General features: G+C 39.0%; 1 non-coding gene across 1 annotated transcript; it reads left to right on the forward strand.

Moving 5' to 3' along the window:
• Nucleotides 1-7,720: 7,720 nt before the first annotated feature.
• On the forward strand, nt 7,721-7,824 carry LOC115802783 (U6 spliceosomal RNA). The gene has a single exon (XR_004023334.1). It is a non-coding gene; the product is annotated as a U6 spliceosomal RNA (small nuclear RNA).
• The last annotated feature ends 4,573 nt before the right edge of the window (nt 7,825-12,397 follow it).

Here is a 12,397-nt window from a genome sequence, read left to right on the forward strand (position 1 = left end):
CTCTAAACAGCAAAAGATGCCAGGCCTGGCCCCTTAGCAGCAGGTGGGAGCCCCAACCATGGGCCAGAGGGGAAGGCTGACCTTAAATGCATCCTGAGAGATTAACACCAGGAGAACAGAGGACAGTCCATTTGTGATTCAGGTTGTGTTTGTAAATCAGGGGGTGAGGGGGTAGCCAGTTTCTCACCCAGTGGAAGGAACACCCCTTCTGAGTTCCCCCAACTGAATATATTTAAAGAGGTCAGACGGAGGTAAGAATTAAGTTGTATTTTGATTATATCCCCCAAGTCGTGCTCATTCAGTTTCCTGGAGTGTTTACCTGGGCAGGTAGCTAGCTCCCTAATCAGCACTGCCTGAGGCCAAGGTGCCTGAGTACAGGGCCTGTCACACCTGTGTGGCGCGGGCCTCCTGTAAACCCACAAGAGCCTTCAGGACAGAACCCCACCTTGTGCCCTGGGGCAGAGCTGTGCTCTTTGCTGCACAGTTGCTTGCATTTGTAGGTGCTCAAGCAACCTTTGCCAAAGAAGTGGATAGAGAAACAGTAACCAGCTGCTGAGGGAGGGAGGAAAAATCCTCTTTCAGGCCGCTGTCCTGGTATGTGAACTCCCAGCCACTCACAACTTACCCACAGGGAGAGCCTTAAAGAATGCAAGTGGCGCATCTTAATCGGAGATGACACAAACAAAATGCATTATTTACCCTTTATTTCTAGTTATCTCAAATGTGCATTATGTTCCTGGAACCTCAGTGCAAACCATGGGATCAGCTCTCAAACTTAAAACCAGGGGCATTTTGTATGTTTGCTAGGGAGCAAAATATCTTGCTGTAAGAGGCATTAAGGAGGTAGAGCATTTCTCATTCTTGAGTTTGTTCTTTCCCCTTTTTCAAGACTCTGAAGGTTTTACAGATATCATCGTGCAATTTAGAATTTATTCCCCCTGGAGAGTCAGGTGGCTTCAAGGTGATTTATATCAAGTGAGGTTTAAAGAATTATGGAGAGTGGTGATAAGAATTAAGGTAAGGGGAACAGTATGGAAGTTCCTTTAAAAAGTAAAAATAGAGCTACCATATGATCCTGCAATCCAACTCCTGGGCATATGTCCAGAGAAAACTCTAATTTTAAAAGATACATGCATAGTTCACTGCAGCGCTGTTTACAATAGTCAGGACATGGAAGCAACCTAAATGTCCATTGACAGATGAATAGATGAAGAAGATGTGGTATATATATATATATATTACACATACACACACATACATACATACAATGGAATTACTCAGCCATAAAAAAGGATGAAGTAATGCCATTTGCAGCAACATGGATGGACCTAGAGATTATCATACTAAGTGAAATAAGTCAGACAGAGAAAGACAAATATCATATGATATCACTTATATGTGGAATCTAAAATATGACACAGCTGAACTTATCTATGAAACAGAAACTCACAGACATAGAAAACAAATTTATGGTTACCAAAGGGGAAAGGGGGGTGGAGGTAGGGATAAATTAGGAGGTTGGGATTAACATATACACACTACTCCATATAAAATAGGTAACCGACAAGGACCTACTGTATAGCATAGGAAACTATAGTCAATATTTTGTAATAACCTCTAAGGGAAAATAATCTAAAAAGTAGTATATATATACTGGGTGGGCCAAATTTGGTTTCTTCCAGAAGATGGCTCTAGTACCACTTAGTTGTCTTTAACTTCATTCAAAACAATTTTGTTAGATTACATGTGACAGCTGTCATTAAAAAAAATCAAAATAGATGAATTTTTGTGTAGACATTTTAATATTGAAGATGGAAGGAAAAAGCAACATTTTCAGCATATTATGCTTTATTATTTCAAGAAAGGTAAAAACACAACTGAAATGCACAAAAAGATTTGTGCAGCATATGGAGAAGGTGCTGTGACTGATCGAACATGTCAAAAGTGGTTTGCGAAGTTTTGTACTAGAGATTTCTCACTGGACAGTGCTCCACGGTTGGGTAGACCAGTTGATAGTGATCAAGTCAAAACAATAATTGAGAAAAATCAATGTTATACCACGTGGGAGATAGCCAACATACTCAAAATATCCAAATCAAATGTTGAAAATCATTTGCACCAGCTTAGTTATGTGAATCGCTTTAATGTTTGGGTTCCACATAAGTTAGATGAAAAAAACCTTCTTAACCATATTTCCACATGCAATTCTCTACTGAAACATAATGAAAACGTTTTGGTTTTAAAACAAATTGTGATGGGCGATGAAAAGTTGACACTGTACAATAATGTGTAACGGAAGAGATCATGGGGCAAGCGAAATGAACCACCACCAACCACACCAAAGGCTGGTCTTCATCCAAAGAAGGTGATGTTGTGTATATGGTGGGATTGGAAGGGAGTCCTCTATTATGAGCTCCTTCTGGAAAACCAAACCATTAATTCCAACAAGTACTGCTCCCAGTTAGACCAACTGAAAGCAGCACTCGACAAAAAGCATCCAGGATTAGTCAATAGAAAACCCATAATCTTCCATCAGGATAACACAAGACCACATGTTTCTTTGATGACCTGGCAAAAACTGTTACAGCTTGGCTGGGAAGTTCTGATTCATCCACCTTATTCACCAGACATTGCACCTTCAGATTTCCATTTATTTCGGTCTTTATAAAATTCTCTTAATGGAAAAAAATTTCAATTCCCTGGAAGACTGTAAAAGGCACCTGGAACAGTTTTTTGCTCAAAAAGATAAAAAGTTTGGGGAAGATGGAATAATGAGGCTGCCTGGAAAATGGGAGAATGTAGTGGAACAAAAGGGTGAATACGTTGTTCAATAAAGTTCTCGGTTAAAATGAAAAATGTGTCTTTTATTTTTACTTAAAAAACAAAAGGCACTTTTTGGTCCACCCAATTTATATGTATATATAACTGAACTGCTGTGCTGTATACCCAATACTAACAACGATACTATACTGTCAACTATAGTTGATATTGTAAATCAACTATACTTCAATAAAAAATAAAATAAATAAATAAAATAGAAAGAAATAAAGAATTAAGGTAAGGCAAGAGAGAGAGGGAAAGAAAGGAAGGAAAACAATTTTGAGCAGGGATTTAGGACCAGGTGATGTGGTTTAAAGCACAGGGAAAAAAGTGAGATGCTGGGACCCAACATATTATAGCCAGAAGCACTGGCTGCTGCCCTGGGGAGCTGCTCCATGGGAGTGGAGGGAAAGCAATGACATCACTCTGGGCCACACCCTGATGTAGTAACTGAGAGCCTGCCGCCCACTTCACTTCCCCTTTAAGTCCAGGGCCTGCTGGATAATCTGCCTTCTTCATCCTTCACACCTTTTTAGGTTGGAATGCTTCCCATTACTGGTTTGGGAAATCAAGCTTTCATCAGCTCACAAACCAATCAATTAACAAGGTTTAGCATAAGGCTCATTCCCTCACTGCCCTTTCTCGTTCTGTTTTGGTCACAGTAACACTCCCCTCCTGTGTGTGCCCTTGACTAAACTACAATCAGAATGGGAAGAAACTCGGTGCCCCCAGACTCTGACCTAGACCTCTGTTGACTGGAAAAGAAATGCACAAGCTAAAAGTTGAGAATTATGTTTTATTTGGTGAACAGAACTGAGGACTAAAGCCTGGGAGGCAGCCTCTCAGGTAGCTCTGAGGGATGGCTCTGAAGAGGGAAGGGAGGAGCCAGGACATATAGAAGTTCTTGCAACAAAGACCAGGTGGTCAGAACATCAGAAGATTACTGTTAATTAAAGAAAACCAGACATCTCAAGTTAAGGAATTCAGCGCTTTTCTGTATATGGGAAGATGCAAGAGTCTGGGCTCACTGAAATCATTCCTTTGATCTGCACCTCAGCTCCCCGGGGCCAGTATCCTGTGTTTTCGTCATCCTGAGTCCCCTCAGGGTGCACCATCAGGGGTGGCTGCAGTGACTGACTGCTTGATGTCGGGCATCCTGTTTCCATCCTAAGTTCCCTCAGGGCTCACCACCCCAGGGAGGCTGTAATGTGATGGCTTGGCGGCTGCAACATCCTCTGTTTCCTGATATGGCAGGCAACATTTTTCCTTTCACACCTCGCTTAACCACCCCTGTTGCTGCGGTGCCCAGGGTCTCACCGTGCGTGTGGGCTTCATTCCCTGGGACAGGCTGCTGACTTCCTTCGCACTCTGTAAACCAAGCTGGGAGTTGGTTCCATCTCTCTCAGTATTCTAAAGGGTCCCCTTTAACTCAGGATTTGATGGAGCAACCCAAAAGTCTTGTTGTGAAGAATGGAGCCACATGGTATAGAAAGGGAGGTTGAGTATGTGAAGTTTGACAGTCATAACCTCAAGGACAAATGATTGGGTTGGCCAAGAAGTTTGTTCGGGTTTTTCCTAAGATCTTATGGAAAAACCCAAATGAACTTCTTGGCCAATCCAATACTTTAAAATATAGTGAATTAATAGATAATTTGAGGCATAGTAAAGCAACAGATCAGCAGATGACTGCCATTGGAAAGATAGTTTGTGACTCAGAGTCACCTGGAGGAGGGGGCACGCCACACCACAGGGGGCCACAGGGGGAAGCACCAGGAAGTCAGAAGGCAGAGGGAGTGAGGAGAAAATGTGGGCAAGAGCCATTACTGTGGTTTCCATGGGAAGGACCAGGCCAGGCAGGGTAAGCAGGCTTAGGGTTGGCTGGTCTGAATAGTTTCAGTAGGTTCGGGGCCCTAGGGGGTGTCCCTAGTTATCGGGTTCCTGGCCCTGGGGTGATTAGGGCAGCAGGGACAGTGGCCTGGAGTGTGAAACCCCAGCAGAGTCTGTAGCTGGGGATGTGGGCTCTGAATTGGCTGGTTTGTATAGGAAGGGACATTTTTGAGGATGGGTTCTTTACCATCTCTGGGAATTGGCCCTGGGAGAGGCTGTTTCTCCAGGATCAGCAAGGCCCCAAGTTGCCAGAGCATCAAATATAGGTAATAAAAGATGGTTCATCCACAAATGCAACTCCTTTGCAGTGCCAGCTCATTTGGGGGTGGTGGGAGTGAAGCCAAATCCAGCCTCTGTACCCCAACACCAAATTAAATCTTGGAGACAGAGTTTTGGGTGGAGTAGAAAATAATAGCTTTATTGCTTTGCCAGGCAAAGGGGGCCACAGAGGGCTAATGCCCTCAAAACTGTGTGTCCTGACCTGGAGGGGGTAGTGAGAAGTTTTATAGTAATGGTTCAAAGAGGGCGTGATCAGCTCATGGACATTCTTCTGATTGGTTGGTGGGGAGATCAACCTTCTGGTTCCAACCAGTCTGGTGTCTATGTGCTTGTGGGCAGCATATAGTTAACTTCCACCTGGTGGGGGTTTCAGTATCTGCAAAACAGCTCAAAGATATTGTTATGTGTGTCCCTTGAGGGGAAACCAGGACCCTGCCCCAAGGCTGCACTATTGTTTCTCGATTGATACTCCCTTGTCTCTGCATCCCCTCCCTTCCCTGATGAGCTACTGTTTGAACCTGCCTCTTGGAACTCAGAGAAGGTCATGGAGGCTGAATGAAGCCTAGTTCCTGTAATCAAGAAATGGGGGACACAGAAAGGCTTTTGTGCCCAGGAGCCCCACAGGGTCCTGCTTGGTTTCGGGGAAAGTGCAGTACTGACCGGACATGTGGTCCCATGATCATGGTGACCCCTCCTTCCCAAAGGAGATGGAATCGCTGAGATGGGGTACCTCTGCCCTGCTGGCTACACCCTTCTGTACTGGAGTGTTGGCCACCCGCTGGCCCTCTCCTGTATGTCACACGTCTCCAGAGGAGCTCCTGGCAGCTTAACCCTGCCTGGCACTGCACTACCATAGGAAACTCACTTAAAAGGCATTGTGGAACCCGTGATTTGGGCACTGAGAACCTCCAAGGACAGCCTGTCCACTCCACCCAGCAGTCCTCCGGAGCAGATACCATAACTGCAAAGATAGGCTCAAGTTCAAATTTAAGTGCTTCAAGTAGGTACGGCTGACTCCTTCTGTCCCTATTGGTGATGCCCTGGTGCAGGCAGTGCTGAAAGGTTGGTTTGAATCCCTTCCCCTCTCTGTTCAGCAACAGGGAAGGTCCCATGTCTGCACACCTTGACCTTGGTCCCTTTTGGGTGTCCCTCTCTGTGGTCTTCTCTGGATTACACCCACAAACCTCTCTGGGCACAGGGCCTGGGTGTTGCTGTTTATCATCTTGAGCCCCATTTACATACTGGCTGCAGTAGCAGTGATGGTTCTAAACATAAAAGCCTTTATTTTACTTTTTTATTTTTTCATTAATTAGCTCTAATTGTTGGCTTTTTCAATTTAATTTTTATTTTGTATTGGAGTATAGCTGATTTCCAATGTTGTGTTAGTTTCAGGTGTATAGCAAAGTGATTCAGTTATACATATATCCATTGTTTTTTTTGGATTCTTGTCCCATATAGGTTATTACAGAATATTGAGTAGAGTTCCCTGTGCTCTACAGTAGGTCCTTGTTAGTTATTTTATGTATAATAGCGTGGCTATGTTAATCCCAAACTCCTAATTTATCCCTCCCCGCCCGCCCCCTTCCCGTTTGGTAACCATACATTTGTTTTCTAAGTCTGTTTCTGTTTTGTAAATAAGTTCATTTTTGTCATATTTTAGATTCCACATATAAGTGATATAGATATTTGTCTTTCTGTGTCTGACTTACTTCACTTAGTATGATAATCTCTAGGTCCATCCATGTTGCTGCAAGTGGCATTATTTCATTCTTCTTAATGGCTGAGCAATATTCCATTGTATATGTGTACCACCTCTCCTTTATCCATTCATCTGTCAATGGACATTTAGGTTGCTTCCATGTCTTGGCTATCGTAAATAGTGCCACAGTGAACACTGGGGTGCGTGTATCTTTTCAAATTATGGTTTTCTCCGGATATATGCCCAGGAGTGGGATTGCTGGGTCATATGGTAGCTCTATTTTTAGTTTTTTAAGGAACCTCCATACTGTTCTCCATAGTGGCTGTACTACTTTACATTCCCACCAACAGTGTAGGAGGATTCCCTTTTCTCCACACCCTCTCTGGCATTTATTGTTTGTAGACTTTTTGATGATGGCCATTCTGACTACTGTGAGGTGATACCTCATTGTAGTTTTGATTTGCATTTCTCTAATAATTAGCAGTATTGAGCATCTATTCATGTGCTTTTTGGCCATCTGTTCGTCTTCTTTGGAGCCTTTCTTTATATCTAGTCTCTTCAGGGCTTTAGCCCATGCTCCAACTGTAATGTTTTTCTTATAGTGTTGAATTATGAGAGTTCTTTATATATTCTAGATATGAGTCTTTTGTCAGGTATGTGGTTTACAAGTATTTTCTCCCAGTATTTTCTCTGTAGCTTGTCATTTTATCTTCTTAACATTAAGGGTCTTTCTCAGACCAAAAAGGTTTAAATTTTGATGAAGTCCAATTTATTGATTTTGCTTTTGATGTTGCCAAGCCCCAGGTCCCAATGCTTTTTCTCCTATGTCTTCTAAAGATTTTATAGGTTTGTTTTACATATAAATCTATGCTCCATTGACTTAATTTTTGTATAAAATGTGAGGTTGAGGGGTTTTTGCTTATTTTATTGTCTTTTTGCTGATGGATATCCAATTTGCAAACATATATCCATTTTTTGAAAAGACTCTCCTTCCTCCACTGAATTACTTTTTCACCTTTATCAAAAGTCAGTTGGCCAGCACTCACTTTGGTAGCACTAAAATTGGAGCGATTCAGAGAAAATTACCATGGGCCCTGTGCAAAGATGACATGCAAATTTGTGAAGTATTTCATATTTTTTTTAATGTTACTGAATTGTAAGCTTAAAAACAGTTAAAATGGCAAATTTGGTTATCATTTTATTATTATTTCATTATTATTTTCATTTTCTCTTTTATTTATTAGTTATTTTATTTTTTTATTTTAATTATGGGATAAATTAGGAGTTTGGGATTAACGTGTGCACACCACTACATATAAAATAGATAACCAACAAGGACCTATTGTATAGCACGGGGAACTATACTCAATATTGTGTAGAATTGGTATTAATTCTTCTTTAAATGTGTGGTAGTAACCTTTAAACTTCTTCAGGAACAAAGTGAGCCTGGAGATTTCTCTTTGGGGAGATTTGAAATTACAAATGTAATTTATTTAATAGTTATAGGAATATTCAAATTATCTCCTTCATTTTGAGTAAGTTGTGGTAGCTTGTGCTTTTCAAAGAATTGGTCCTTTTCATCTAAGTGACCAAGTTTATGTGTATAGAGTTGTTTTTAATATCCCCTTATTATGCTTTTGGTGTCTGAGAATCTGTAGCAATATTTCATTTCATTCTTGTTATAGGTAATTTATGTCTTCTCTTTTTTGTCAGTCTTGCTAGAGTCTTGCCAATTTTATTGATATTTTCAAAGAACCAGCTTTTTGTTTCATTGATTTCTCTCTATTGTTGTGCTCTTTTCAATTCCATTGACTTCTATTATATTTATTATGTTCTTCCTTTTGCTGGCTGTGGATTTATTTTGTTGGTTTCATAAACCAAGAGCTTAGATTATTAAGTGGAGATTTTTACTCTTTTCTAATGTAAGCATTTAGTGCTGTAAATTTCCCTCTCAGCAGTGTGTTAGCTGTGTCTTACAAATTTTGATATGTTGTATTTCAGTGTTCTTTTAATTCATTTTTTTAAAACTACTCTTCAGACTTCCTCTTTGACCCATGGATTATTTTACAAGTGTGTTGTTCAGTTTTCCAAGTGTTTGGATATTTTCCTTTTATCTTTCTATTATTGACTTCCAATTTTGATTCCATTGTGATTAGAGAACACCTCCTGTATAAGTTCAATTATTTGAATTTTAGTGGTTTCTCTAGGTGTTGCATTATGTGTACATAACTTACCACAGTCTACTAGTGTTGATATTTTACCAGCTTGAATGAAATGTAGATACTTTACCACCGTTTAAGTCCCTTTACTGTCTCCTATTTATAATTATTTAAAATATTTCCTCTATATAGAACTTTGAGAAGTACATCAAACAGTGTTATAGTTTTTGCTTTAACTATCAAAAATAATTTAGAAAAGGAGAAGAAAAATTTCATATATCACTCAAATTTTTGTTTTTTCCAATGTTTTTTCCTCCGTTCCTGATGTTCTGAGATCCCTTCTTTTATCATTTCTTCCCATTTTAAGAACTTTCTTAGCCATTCTTTTAAGGTAGGTCTGCTAGTGACAAATTCTCTTAGATTTCCTTCCTCTGATAATGCCCTAATTCTCCCTTCATTCTTGATGGATACATTTACTGATATAGAATTCTGGGTTCACTGTTCTTTTCTTTCAGCACTTGAAAAATGTTACTCCACTTGCTTCTTGTCTTTATGGTTTCAGATGAGAAATCCATTCACTTGAATTATACTCCCCTATAGGTAAGATGTCATTTCTCTTACTCTGCTTTCAAGGTTTTTTCTTTGTCTTTAATTTTCAGGAATTTGATTATTTTGTGTTTGGCATAGATTTCTTTGGATTTATAATGTTTCAGGTTTGCTCAACTTCTTAAATCTGCAGATTTATGTCTTTTGCCAAATTGGGGAAATTTTCAGACACTATTTCTTCAAATACTTTTTCACCACCAGGTTTTTTTTTTTCTACTCTATCTTGTCCTGGAACTAGAGATTCACCTTGTTAAATTACTTTATTCCATTCTTACAAGCTGGGTGTGCTTGAGAGGAGCCATATTGTTCTAATCCATACCTTGTGTTGTTCTGAGACTGAAGACTTCACTCACTGACCAATGCCTTGCAGCAAGTATGAGGGTCACATGTCTTCATCTGAGGTCCTGTTTCATTTGCATGCTTTCTCATTTTAAACCCTATCTCCCCATGTTAATTAGATCAAAGAAGTAAACAAAGGATTTTATAGGGATAACTATACATCCTTTATTTTTGATCAGAATTTTGCTGTCACAAATGATGCTGGGGGCACAGGATGGGGAGAGCCTTTTATATACAGCTTTTTTTCTGTACTAGAACTCTTTACTTTTGTAAGATAATATCTTAATAGTGTCATTCAAGGGATGTGTGCATTTTAATGTTTAGCCTATGCTGGCACATCCTTTTACAATTTACACTCCCACCAGTAATGTGTGAGATGCACATCTTCACCACCACTGGAAATTAGAGTTTTTTGTTGTTATTGTTTTGCAAATCTCATCAGATTAGTAAACAAAAGTATTGTGTTTTGCTTTGCATTGCCTTGATTGCTTGTGAGGTGTGTTAGGTGGTGTATTCTTTCATACTCTCATCAGCTGTCCCCAATCCCTCTTTTACAAGAATGGCTTTTGCCCATTATCCTCTATGACTGTTGTTCTTTTCTTCCTTCAGTTTTATTGAGATATAATTGACATACAACACTGTATAAGTTTAAGGTGTGCATCATAATGATTTGACTTATATATATTGTGAAATGATTACCACAATTAATTTAGTTAACATTCAGCACCTCACACAGATAAAAATATCATCCTTGTGGTGAGAACTCTTAGGATCTACTCTCAACAACTTTCAAATATATCATACATTACAACCTCAGTAATTATTTATCTTGTAACCAAAAGTTTGTACCTTCTAACCACCTTTCCCTAATCCTCCCGCCCATCACCCCCAACTCCGGAAACCACAAATCTAATCGCTTTTTCTATGAGTTTGGTTGGGTTTCTTTGTTTGTTTGTTTTTTAGATTCTACATATAAGTGAGATCATACAGTATTTGTCTTTCTCCATCTGGGTTATTTCACTTAGCATAATGCCCTCAAGGTCCTAAGGTCCTTCTGTGTTGTCCCAATTGGCAGAATTTCTTTCTTTCTTATGGCTGAATAAAATTCCATTGTATATATTGTGAGGATGTGTGTGTGTGTGTGTATACACAACTAACAACTTCTTTGGACACTTAGTTATTTCCATGTCTTGGCTATTGTGTATAATGATGCTGTGAACATGGGGGTGCATATATCTCTTCAGCATAATGTTTTCATTTCTTTGGGATATATTCCCAGAAGTGGAATTTCTGGGTCATATGGTAGTTCTATTTTTAATTTTCTGAGGAACATCCGTACTGCTTTCCATAGTGGCTGCACCAGTTTATAATTATGATTGTTGTTCTTTATCAACTATGTAAGCTCTTTGTACATCAGGAAGTCTAATTTTTGGGCTGAGTGTTGGAAATAATCTATCTGACTCTTTTTTACTTTGTGTATATTGTATTTTTATTTTGCCCTAGGAATGCATGCCAAAGGCAACAAGTATGGAAGTATAAATTTTTAATAACGGACTTAAAATCTAACTAACGGAGAAATATACTATGTGCATAGATGGGGAAACTATATTTGAAGACATCAGTCCTTTTGATGTTAATATATAAATGCAATATACAGTTTCAATCAGTACCTTAGATTTTTGTTTTAGCTGAGCCCAAACCCATAAATATTGGCAAGAGATGCTTGGAAAGGAATAGTAAGAGGAGAGTTGTGTCATATCCTAAAAGTATTATGTAACTATACTAGTCCAAACAGTATAGTATTGATACAAAATGAAAAATAATAAAAATCACTGAAAGAGATGGGCAATTTTACAAACAGATTGAAGCATAGATGTATTTTAACTCAATGGGAAAAGATGGCATATTTAATAAATATCTTGCCCTAATCGATGTTGTTGGATGAATATAGAATTGGATGCCAACAATATGCCTTATAGAGGAATAAATTTCAGATGGGTTTTAAATCTGAATGTTGGGTAAAAAGTCACATCATACAAATAAATATTAGGAAGGCTATCCAGAAAGGCCTTCTTAAGTCAGACAGAAATCCCAGAATGATAAAGAAATAGATTGGCAGATTTGGCTACATGATAAGCCTTTAGCATATTTTCTTTTGGTCTTTTATATCTGCACTTTTACATTCTTGAGGTGATGCTATATATGATTTTCTTGTAACTTTTTTTACTTCCTTGTTGTTTCCCCATGGCATTTAAAACTTCAAAAATTCAATTTCAGTGTCTCAATATTCCATTTTATGCATGTGCTCTCATTTATTTAGAACTTAAAGTTTTTGAACAAAAGTCACAATTCCTTGAAATTATGTTTCAAAACTAGAAAACACATTCTATAACCTCTTGAATTGAAATTTGACATAGAAGACACATGGCATCCAGGGGTGCCAACTCTTAGGATGAGGCAGTTGGGTGCCATATGCCAAACTAGATCCTGTGCTCTCACACTCCTGTGGGAAAACAATGTTTAATGAGTTGTTAGCATCATTTGTTATAAATAAGGAAGACAATTACTAGGCCCTCTCTCTATACCATACCTACAGATAAGTAGAAGC

The sequence above is a fragment of the Delphinapterus leucas genome, chromosome 2, assembly GCF_059928025.1.
Source record: "Delphinapterus leucas isolate spDelLeu-1000000601 "Yukka" chromosome 2, BTC_Dleu_Yukka2, whole genome shotgun sequence".
Classification (NCBI taxonomy): Eukaryota; Metazoa; Chordata; class Mammalia; order Artiodactyla; family Monodontidae; genus Delphinapterus; species Delphinapterus leucas.